A 10,157-nucleotide genomic window follows, 5' to 3' on the forward strand; every position below is an offset into this window, starting at 1 on the left:
GGGTCCCCAAACACTTTTTATGACAGTAATTTGCATATAAGCTTTTAAAATTAGCACTTTAGATTGTGAACGTTCGAGTCCCATAGACTTTAATAGGGTTCTAAAGTTCACACGAAGTTTAGGTCTGTTCGCAGGTTCTGGTGCGAACCGAACAGGGGGGTGTTCGGCTCATCCCTATTCACAAGCTCCCCCCTGTGTAGTTCTGGGCGGATCCCTCACTTTTTCTCATGACCATCCTCACCCCATGAAGGTGAAATCTTCCATGGAGCTCCAGATTGAGGGCGATTGATGGTTATTTTGTATTTCTTCCATTCGTGAATAATCGATCCAACAGTTGTCTTCTTCATCTCACCAAGCTTCTTGCTGATGGTCTTGTAGCCCATTCCAGCCTTGTGCAGGTCCCCAATCTTCTCCCCGACGTCCTCTGACAGCTCTTTGGTCTTCCCCATGATGGTGAGGATTGGAGGGAAGGGATTCTGTGGACAGGCGTCTTCTATACACATAACGAGTTGTCGTTAGGAGAACCTTCTTACATTGACAGGACTAATCTGTGTACCACATGAGCACCTAGTGGAGCCAGTCTGTGGGGGGAGGGTTATTGTTGGTTGGTAGGTGTTTTTTCCCCCACTGTATATAGTACATAGCCGGCCTTTCTTCAGCAAAGTTGTGAAGAAGAGCCTAGAAAATACCTGAAAGGTAGCCGAGTGCTCCACCTACTGGCTGACACTGAGAATACACAACAATCACACCTACCTGCAAGAAATCTATTCTAAGGTGTGTAATAAAATCCATACAAACCCACGACATTCACTTCATTCCTTTACATTTTATCCCATCGCTAATCTGCACTCCACATATAATTCCAGTCTCTGGGGAGAATCTTGGCCATTATGTTGGCCGGGAATCGAACCCGGGTCGTCTGCTTGGAAAGCAGCTGTGCTCACCACTGCACCACCAACACAAAAAGTTGCATGTTTTTGTTGTGTGGGGGGAAACCGGAGTACCCGGGGAAAACCCACGCAAGCACAGGGAGAACATGCAAACTCTATGCAGATGGTGTCCTGGTCAGGTCTTGAACCGAGGACCCCAGTGCTGCAAGGCTCACCGCTAAGCCTCTGTGCTGCCCCATCTTAATGTGGAACTTCACCTAAAAAGGGAAGTTCCCCTCCTCCTCCTCCCTCGCTCCTCCTCCGCATCTTCAACCTGAACCCTGAAGGGGCGGGGACAGGACACCTCACCTGGGAATGGAAGGCTTGCTCCTAATAGATGGTGGAGACAGTCCACTGACAATACTGCTTTATATTTGTTGTGTCTTCCCGTTCACACAGCACAACTTCAACAACATTCGAAAAATTTCTACTCACCTGTAAAGGGGGAACTCCATGCAAACAAAATGACCTCCAAAATCTATACCAGACCCCCATCCGTGCACCCAGCCTGGCAGGCCAGGAAAGAGGGGGTGAGCATGCACCTCCCCCAACAGGGGCGGGCTGGGCCAGCGGACTTATCTAACACCCTCCCCCCCACCAGCGAACTTATCTAACACCCTCCCCCCACCAGCGGACTTATCTAACTCCCTCCCCCCCACCAGCCTACTTATCTAACACCCTACTCCCCAGTGGACTTATCTAACACCCTCCCCCCCACCAGCGGACTTATCTAACACCCTCCCCCCCACCAGCCTACTTATGTAACACCCCCCCACCAGCGAACTTATCTAACTCCCTCCCCCCCTCCAGCGGGCTTATCTAACACCCTCCCCCCCACCAGCGGACTTATCTAACACCCTCCCCCCCACCAGCGGACTTATCTAACTCCCTCCCCCCCACCAGCCTACTTATCTAACACCCCCCCCACCAGCGAAGTTATCTAACTCCCTCCCCCCCTCCAGCGGGCTTATCTAACACCCTCCCCCCCACCAGCGGACTTATCTAACACCCTCCCCCCCACCAGCGGACTTATCTAACACCATCCCCCCACCAGCCTACTTATCTAACACCCTCCCCCCCACCAGCGGACTTATCTAACACCCTCCCCCCCACCAGCGGACTGATCTAACACCCTCCTCCCCACCAGCGGACTTATCTAACACCTTCCCCCCCACCAGCGGACTTATCTAACACCCTCCCCCCCACCAGCGGACTGATCTAACACCCTCCCCCCCACCAGCGGACTTATCTAACACCCTCCCCCCCACCAGCAGACTTATCTAACACCCTCCCCCCCACCAGTGCACTTTCCCAACCAATCACCCCCTCCGGCATGCACGGCCAGCAGCACAGACACACAGCCACCTCCTAGACCCCCCGGTCAGTGGTGCGGACTGATCTGGGAGGACACCCGCCTGCTGCATGCCTGCCACTTACCCCATCTTAGTGGTGGGTCAGGCAGCAGGTGAATTGCAGCACGATACATATAGGGGGTGGAGAGGAGAGAGGGGGCGGGGCCCTGGTGCCCCTAATGGGCCTGCATTGCATTTTGGTTCTTCTGCTTTGAATGGAGCCCTCAGTGAGCTGATTCGGTGGTTCAATGGGCCACTTGACTGGACTAGCTCTGTGGAAAGAGAAAAAGAAGAGATATTACAGAATGTTACACACGACTATGGCCTTCCATCTACATTAAAGACGTCCCTCAGTTTTCTAGTACTGATCAGTTTATGCCAATTCCCCAAATGTCCATTTATATAAGGTGGTCTTCTCCACAGAAGCAGCTGGCCAGATACTTGGCGGAGGTTTTGGTGTTGGGTAGAGGAACCCTCTCTATATGTTTAGCTAGTGCCATGAGCCAAGTCATCTTAGGTACTGGAGGAGAACAAATGCCATAGAGGAGAACATTACTTTACTGGGATCCCTGAGGGAAGTTAGAGGAACACTTAATGGGATGTCCCAACTGGGCTGACCAACCACTGCCAAGCAAGCCGGAAAACCTTTCCTAATCACTATTCTTCCCCCTGAACAAAGCACCCCCCTCCCCCACCTTCCTCATAACACTAGGAAAGGAACATTCATCAAAGATCTGCAACTTTGGAAAATTCCATATGAACTGAGATTTGGTCCCCTCTAAAATGTCCTCCAGATACCAAAGGGTTTTGTTCTCCCTCCTCTAATCCACAACTGCCCCCGTGTATGGGAGATCGTACTTCATAGACAGGGGACTTTATCCTAGATAACTATGTAACTACAGGAAAGGATACTTACTATTATGGTCCGGCCATATTCCCGATAATCGGGATGGATCTCAGAAAGTTTATGAATAGTCCAGCATTGTGAGTCTGTTGTGTGGTTGTGTCAGGCCGGGATGAAGTTGGGTATGCATCCTCAGTGACCATAGCTTCTTCACTCCTGTAAGAGAAATTGGAAGGTAAATCATTTGCTACTAAAGTTATGAGATGTTGTAAAATGTCATTAGAAGGACTGGGAGAGATCATTTGTGAGCTTGGACTGATGTGCCGGGCCAAGAAGGAAGCAAGCATGGCCGCTGCCTTGGTGCTGTATTGGAGTCTTGCCTCCCCCTTTCCTCTGCCACCTTCTGGCCAGAAAATAAGGAACCCTCCATGGACATGGCTGAATATTGCCCATGCGGGGGTCTAGTCTGTGTTTCCAGGGAAAAAGAGATAGCTCCTCATACGGCTAGAAGGAACATGACAATGTAGCCATTTTATCCTTAAACTAGGCTTCTTGGCCGTATACAACTTAACTAAAAAACATGTACAATGAATCCCCAGGACATAATAACACTGTTTGTACTCGGCACTCCTAACCCCACACCCAAATATACACCTAGGGGAATACATTAGTATCTGGATCTTCAGCATAATCTGCAATGCCATTAATGGCTGGATGGAAGGACATTATATGGTCCTACTGCATAGGTGGCAGACCTGGCTCTCTTGTTATTTCTTCATAAAGTGAGCTGCTGGTAGTTACATATTTCACCACTAATCATCATCATCTAACCAAGAGGCTCTTCTCACTTTTCCCCACCAGACGTTTTCTCTTCCAGTGACTGGAATTCGTATCATGGGCTCATGGGACTTGTCATCTCCAGTCATTAGTGATTGGCCTCGTCCAATAATCCAGAACATCAAATGATCATCTGGATCCCAAATCAGTTTCGAGAAATCGGGAAACCAACTGAATGATAATTGCAGTTTGGTTACCATGGACACCAACACTTTACATAATTCATTTACCATTAGGGGAATCTTAGATGAGCTTTGTGCAAAGAATACAATATAACCTTTCCATTAAGAGTAGCAAAAATCCCTCCCATGACCCTGTTTTTCCAATTTTACTATCACTACAGATTATCCTCCAGATCTAAAGATCAGTGCCCCATCATTGGTGATGTCACATTGTACAAAGGAAATTCCAATGAAGAAACTTACGTGTTGATTGGAGATCTGCTGCTTGTATGGAATTCCCCATCATCGAGGTGTATCATTATGTCGATGGGTTCTGATGGTGGGACAGCGGGGATCTCACTCTCAATCCAAAACTAAAGAGAAAAAAAAGTCATATTCGTTATCATAGAAGCTCCAGGATGACATAAAACAGATCTATCATATAACATCCTTCAGTTCAAAGCAGGTGAAGCAATAGATGATTTCTGATTGGTTGGTAGAAGTTTCTGCATTTCTCCCATTGCTTGACTGATTAAGCTGAAGAGGAAATAGTTTGATCCAGGGAATTGCGACAACTGCCTGTGTGAGGTCACCGAGGAATCCGTCTGTCTTTATGAGACAAAACTGCCCCCCGATCCCTGACCGCAGTTTTTTTTTTGCCTTCCTCTGGAACAAACTGTTACTGTTTTTGGTCCACTTGCCAACCAGCCGCCGTCATTATACTGCGGCAGGTCGGCACGATCCCGCGAGCCGTCGTCACTGTACGTCGGCTCCTTTAAACGGGATAGCAGGCATGCGCGTGCCCGCTGCATTGCAGGGGGGTGCCAATGCTCAAAACCGGCAGACGCGATGACAGCATGCGATCATGGGCACGAGAGGCAGAACAGGGATGTGTGTCTGTAAAGGGAAGATATTTGCCAGCACACCAGGGAACGACATAAATAGCATCCAAACGGGTAAAACACACAAATCCCTGTTCTGTGAGGAGAGGAGAGGAGAGGCAGATCGTGAGTCCTAATAGCTAGGAACCACGATCTGTCATCTACTATAGTCTGTCCCCTCCCCCCACAGTTAGAACACACACTAGGGAACACAGTTAACCCCTTGATTGCCCCCTAGTGTTAACCCCTTCCCTGCCAGTGACATTTACATAGTAATCAGTGCGTTTTTATAGCACTGATCGCTGTATAATTGTCAATGGTTTCAAAAATGTGTCAAAAGTGTCCGATGTGTCGTAATGTCGCAGTCCCGATAAAAATGGCAGATCGCCGCCATAACCGGTAAAAAAAAAAAGAGCAATAATAAAAATGCTATAAATCTATCCCCTATTTTACAGACGTGATAACTTTCCTATATTTCACTCGGATATATTGTCTTTAGGTACGGAGCCTCCCTGCCGCTCATTCCTCCACTATCCAACAATGAAGGAAGGATCACCTTCTATATAGTCCATTCATTGCCTTCCTGTATGGTTATATCTGCTCTAGATCTAATCTATCTGATCATTGGAGGAGCTCTGCCTACTGATCACTTCTATGGATTTCCATATGAGGGACATGAGAAGGTCCCCCAACAATCTCTGTTGCCTATATCTGGGCGTGTCTATAACATACGGATATTTTATACCCAACCAGCATAATATCCTCCTACTGATGTGTAATCCTCCATGAAGGCAATGTCCCCCCTTCACTTTATATATTCTATATGCAAGAACATGTACTTACCTGTCTGTCTCTGCCTTCATCAGGGCCGACTTCCCATTGATCCCCGTATCTTTGATTGTCCATCGCGGCTTTTCTTGCCCGCACTTTCTCTAGGAGTTCTCTTTTCCTTCCTGTTGTCAGCTGCTTTCCTTCTTTCTCCCAGTATGCCTTCAGTGCATGGGCTTTCTGGAAAAGTCTTCTCTCCTCTTTCTTCAGCTGCAGGTCTGTCTGCTCCTCCACCTTACCCTCCTCCATCTGGGCTTTTCTTGCCCGAACTTTCTGCAGAAGCTCTCGTTTTCTTTCTGTTGTCAGCTGCTTTCCTTCCTTCTCCCAGTATGCCTTCAGTGTATAGGCTTTCTGGAAAAGTCTTCTCTCCTCTTTCTTCAGCTGCAGGCCTGTCTGCTCCTCCACCTTACTCTCCTCCATCTGGGCTTTTCTTGCCCGAACTTTCTGCAGAAGCTCTCGTTTTCTTTCTGTTGTCAGCTGCTTTCCTTCTTTCTCCCAGTATGCCTTCAGTGTATAGGCTTTCTGGAAAAGTCTTCTCTCCTCTTTCTTCAGCTGCAGGTCTGTCTGCTCCTCCACCTTACTCTCCTCCATCTGGGCTTTTCTTGCCCGAACTTTCTGCAGAAGCTCTCGTTTTCTTTCTGTTGTCAGCTGCTTTCCTTCTTTCTCCCAGTATGCCTTCAGTGTATAGGCTTTCTGGAAAAGTCTTCTCTCCTCTTTCTTCAGCTGCAGGTCTGTCTGCTCCTCCACCTTACTCTCCTCTATCTGGGCTTTTCTTGCCCGAACTTTCTGCAGAAGCTCTCTTTTTCTTTCTGCTGTAAGCATCTTTCTTTCCTTCTCCCAGTATGCCTTCAGTGTATAGGCTTTCTGGAAAAGTCTTCTCTCCTCTGCTTTCTTCAGCTCCCCGCCTGTCTGCTCCTCCACCTTACCCTCCTCATATTTCTTCTCCTCCATCTCGGCTTCTCCTCTGGAGAGTGCCTTCAGAGCGCGGAATTTCTTCCATTCATCCTCCGCCATTCTCTTAATTTCCGCCACCATGTCTTTAGCTCTGTTTAGAAACTCTCTCCTCTCGTTCACTTGTCTTTCGGTCACCCTTATAAAATCCCAATCCTCCTCCACTCTTCTCCATTCGTCTAATTCCGACATCATATTTTTAGTTTTGTAATACATCACTCAATCACTTTGAACCTATAAAAAGAAAAAAGAAAGGGTAAGTAGACGTTCAGATTGTAAAGCAAAACTTCACTCCAAAACATTTTCTTTTAGATTTGTATGGAGTTGGGGGCGGGGCTCAAACTTTTCTGAGGTTTTCCTTGTTTTCTGTGACCTGCCTGGGAAAGTTTCCCGCACTTCCTGTCCTCTCAGAAGGAAAAGAAGTGAGGGAAAGTCTACCAACCACATCACAGATGCCAGTAATTATCACCAACTGAGGTTCCATCCCCCCCCCCCCCGAAATTCTTATAAAGAGTTGCAGATTATTTCAATGAGGAACATTTTGAAGGTGCTAAATAACAGTGAGACTAATAGGGGGCGGGGCTACAATTTAAGCGCGGGTGTGGGGTGCACATATTAGGGATGGGGCGCACACACCCCAATGACATTGATCGTTCTGGGGCCGCCATTCACAGATAACTCTAAACCGATGGAATGTAAAGGCTCTCAGAGTGCCCCCTATGGAGAATTGTGGGTGATGTCGTTGTCAAGGGAAACTGCCGGGTGAGAGTTCAGCTGGAAATGGGCTTATGTAACGGGGCGGACGTATAACCGGAAATAATGGGATCTTCTAAGTCAGTGCAGACGGGTACAAATCGGATGTACACATCCCCCGGGCAATTGAATCAGAGAGGCTTCATTCACAAAGCTCTAACACAAGGCTGAGGACCTTCATATTACACAGCTGGCTGCAGGCCCAGACTGGGACAAAAAATAGGCCCAGGCATTTTGGATTGAGCAGCCCATGACATGTTAACCGACCCCTTCCCCACTCTTCACCCTGACAGATCCCCTGTGAGAGGGGAACCCAGCAGAGGTGTGTGTGTGTGTGGGGGGGGGGGGCGAGGTGAGGTGAGACCAGGAAAGAGCATGGGGGGATGGAGAACACAGGGAAGAACCTTGAGAACATGGGGTGGGACGAGAGCATAGGGAGGAAGAGAAGAACACAAGAGGCAGCAGAGAGCATGGGGGGAGGTGGAGAGCACAGGGAGGGTGGTGGGGAGCATGGGGGGAGGTGGAGAGCACAGGGAGGGTGGTGGAGAGCATGGGGGGAGGTGGAGAGCACAGGGAGGGTGGTGGGGAGCATGGGGGGAGGTGGAGAGCACAGGGAGGGTGGTGGAGAGCATGGGGGGAGGTGGAGAGCACAGGGAGGGTGGTGGGGAGCATGGGGGGAGGTGGAGAGCACAGGGAGGGTGGTGGAGAGCATGGGGGAGGTGGAGAGCACAGGGAGGGTGGTGGAGAGCATGGGGGGAGGTGGAGAGCACAGGGAGGGTGGTGGGGAGCATGGGGGGGAGGTGGAGAGCACAGGGAGGGTGGGGGAGAGCATGGGGGAGGTGGAGAGCACAGGGGGGCTGGTGGAGAGCACAGGGAGGGCGGCGGAGAGCATGGGGGAAGTGGAGAGCACAGGGATGGCGGCGGGGAGCATGGTGGATTTGAAGAACGTATGGGGGTAGCGAGCACAGGGAGGGCGTGGGAGAGCACAAAGGGAAGGTGGAGAGCATGGGGGGATGTGAAGAGCACCTGGGGAAGGTGGAGAGCACAGGGGAAAGCAAACAGCATGAGGGGGAAGCGGAGAGCATGGGGGGATATGAACAGCACAGGGGGGTGAGCGCAGAGCATGGAGGGTGGCGGAGAGCATGGGGGGGTGGCAGAGAGCATGCGGGGGTGGTGGAGAGCATGCTGGGATGGCAGAGAGCACAGGGAGGGCGGCAGAGAGCATGGGGGGTTGTGGAGAGCATGGGGGTGGCGGAGAGCATGGAGGGCAGCAGAGAGCACAGGGAGGGCGGCAGAGAGCACGGGGAGGGCGGCAGAGAGCACAGGGGGGGGGGGGGGGGCGGAGAGAAGAAGGGGTTGGCAGAGAGCACGGGAAGTGGCAAAGAGCACGGGGAGTGGCAAAGAGCACGGGGAGTGGAAAAGAGCATGGGGGGTGGAAAAGAGCATGGGGTGGGTGGCGGAGAGCATGGGGTGGGTGGCGGAAAGCACGGGGTGGGTGGCGGAGAGCACAGGGGTTGGCAAAGAGCACGTGGGGGGGCAAAGAGCATGGGGGGTGGCAGAGAGCAGGGGGGTGGCGGAGAGCACAGGGAGGGCGGCAGAGAGCAGGGGGGAGGTGGAAAGCACTGGGGGTGGCAGAGAGCATGAGGAGGCAAAGAGCATGGGTGGTGTGGGGAGCCGGGAGGGGCAGCAGAAATAACCAGGATAGGAGGAGCGGTGGGGGCGGCTGCATATAGAACAATCATTCTCTCCATCTTCCTCCTGCAGTCTCCTGCTTCTCTCTCTCCCTCTCACAGGCATTCCAATACTGCAGGAGGAAGATGGAGAGAATGATTGTTCTATATGCAGCCGCCCCCCACCGCTCCTCCTATCCTGGTTACAGGGGGGTGAGCGCAGAGCACGGGCGGAACTCACGTTTACTGTTATCTGGCTTCAAGTTTGCAGTCACGCCCCCTGGTACGGATGGCTGACCTATACAAGCAGCCGCGGAGAGGCCGAAGGCTTCTCATCTAGCTCCACCCCCCCTTTGTGTACGTCCCCCGCCACCGATGGGCTGAGCCGAGCTACCGCGGAGAGACTGCATGAGGGGCGCGGGCTCAAAGAGCCTTGTGCCCTCCATGGACTTGCAGCCCAGCGGCCCCGGCCCACCGGGCAATTGTCCGGTATGCCCTATGGCCAATCCGGGCCTGGCTGGCTGCCATTTTCAAATATCATTGGGATCAGCTAAAAATAAACTGCCACTGACAGACCCCATTCAGGGGGGTTTGTAACTGAAATCACATGACTGATAACAAAGATCACCCCACCCCCCCATTGTGTGGGAGCTTTGTGACCTGTGACTGTATATAATATATACATAATCAATCTATTACATCTATGTATGAAATATTAGATAGAACATTTTTTAATAAATATACATATGTATATATATAATATCTATCATGTTATGGAGACTTATCAATCTCTGTAATATCAATGATCTCCAATAAAAATGATCAATAATCATAAGTCTGGAGGGATTTTATTTCCCATCAGTTATTTTTTTTTAATTATTTTGATATATTTTTGTAAATGGATGAATAAATGAGAAGCAGGGAATTGTGGGAAATATATATATATATATA

General features: G+C 50.3%; 1 non-coding gene across 1 annotated transcript; it reads right to left on the reverse strand.

Moving 5' to 3' along the window:
* Positions 1 to 889: 889 nt before the first annotated feature.
* On the reverse strand, positions 890 to 961 carry TRNAG-UCC (transfer RNA glycine (anticodon UCC)). The gene has a single exon. It is a non-coding gene; the product is annotated as a tRNA-Gly (tRNA).
* Between the last annotated feature and the right edge of the window lie 9,196 nt (positions 962 to 10,157).

The sequence above is a fragment of the Lithobates pipiens genome, unplaced genomic scaffold, assembly GCF_037356315.1.
Source record: "Lithobates pipiens isolate NorthernLeopardFrog02 unplaced genomic scaffold, aLitPip1_a1.2 Scaffold_101, whole genome shotgun sequence".
Classification (NCBI taxonomy): domain Eukaryota; kingdom Metazoa; phylum Chordata; class Amphibia; order Anura; family Ranidae; genus Lithobates; species Lithobates pipiens.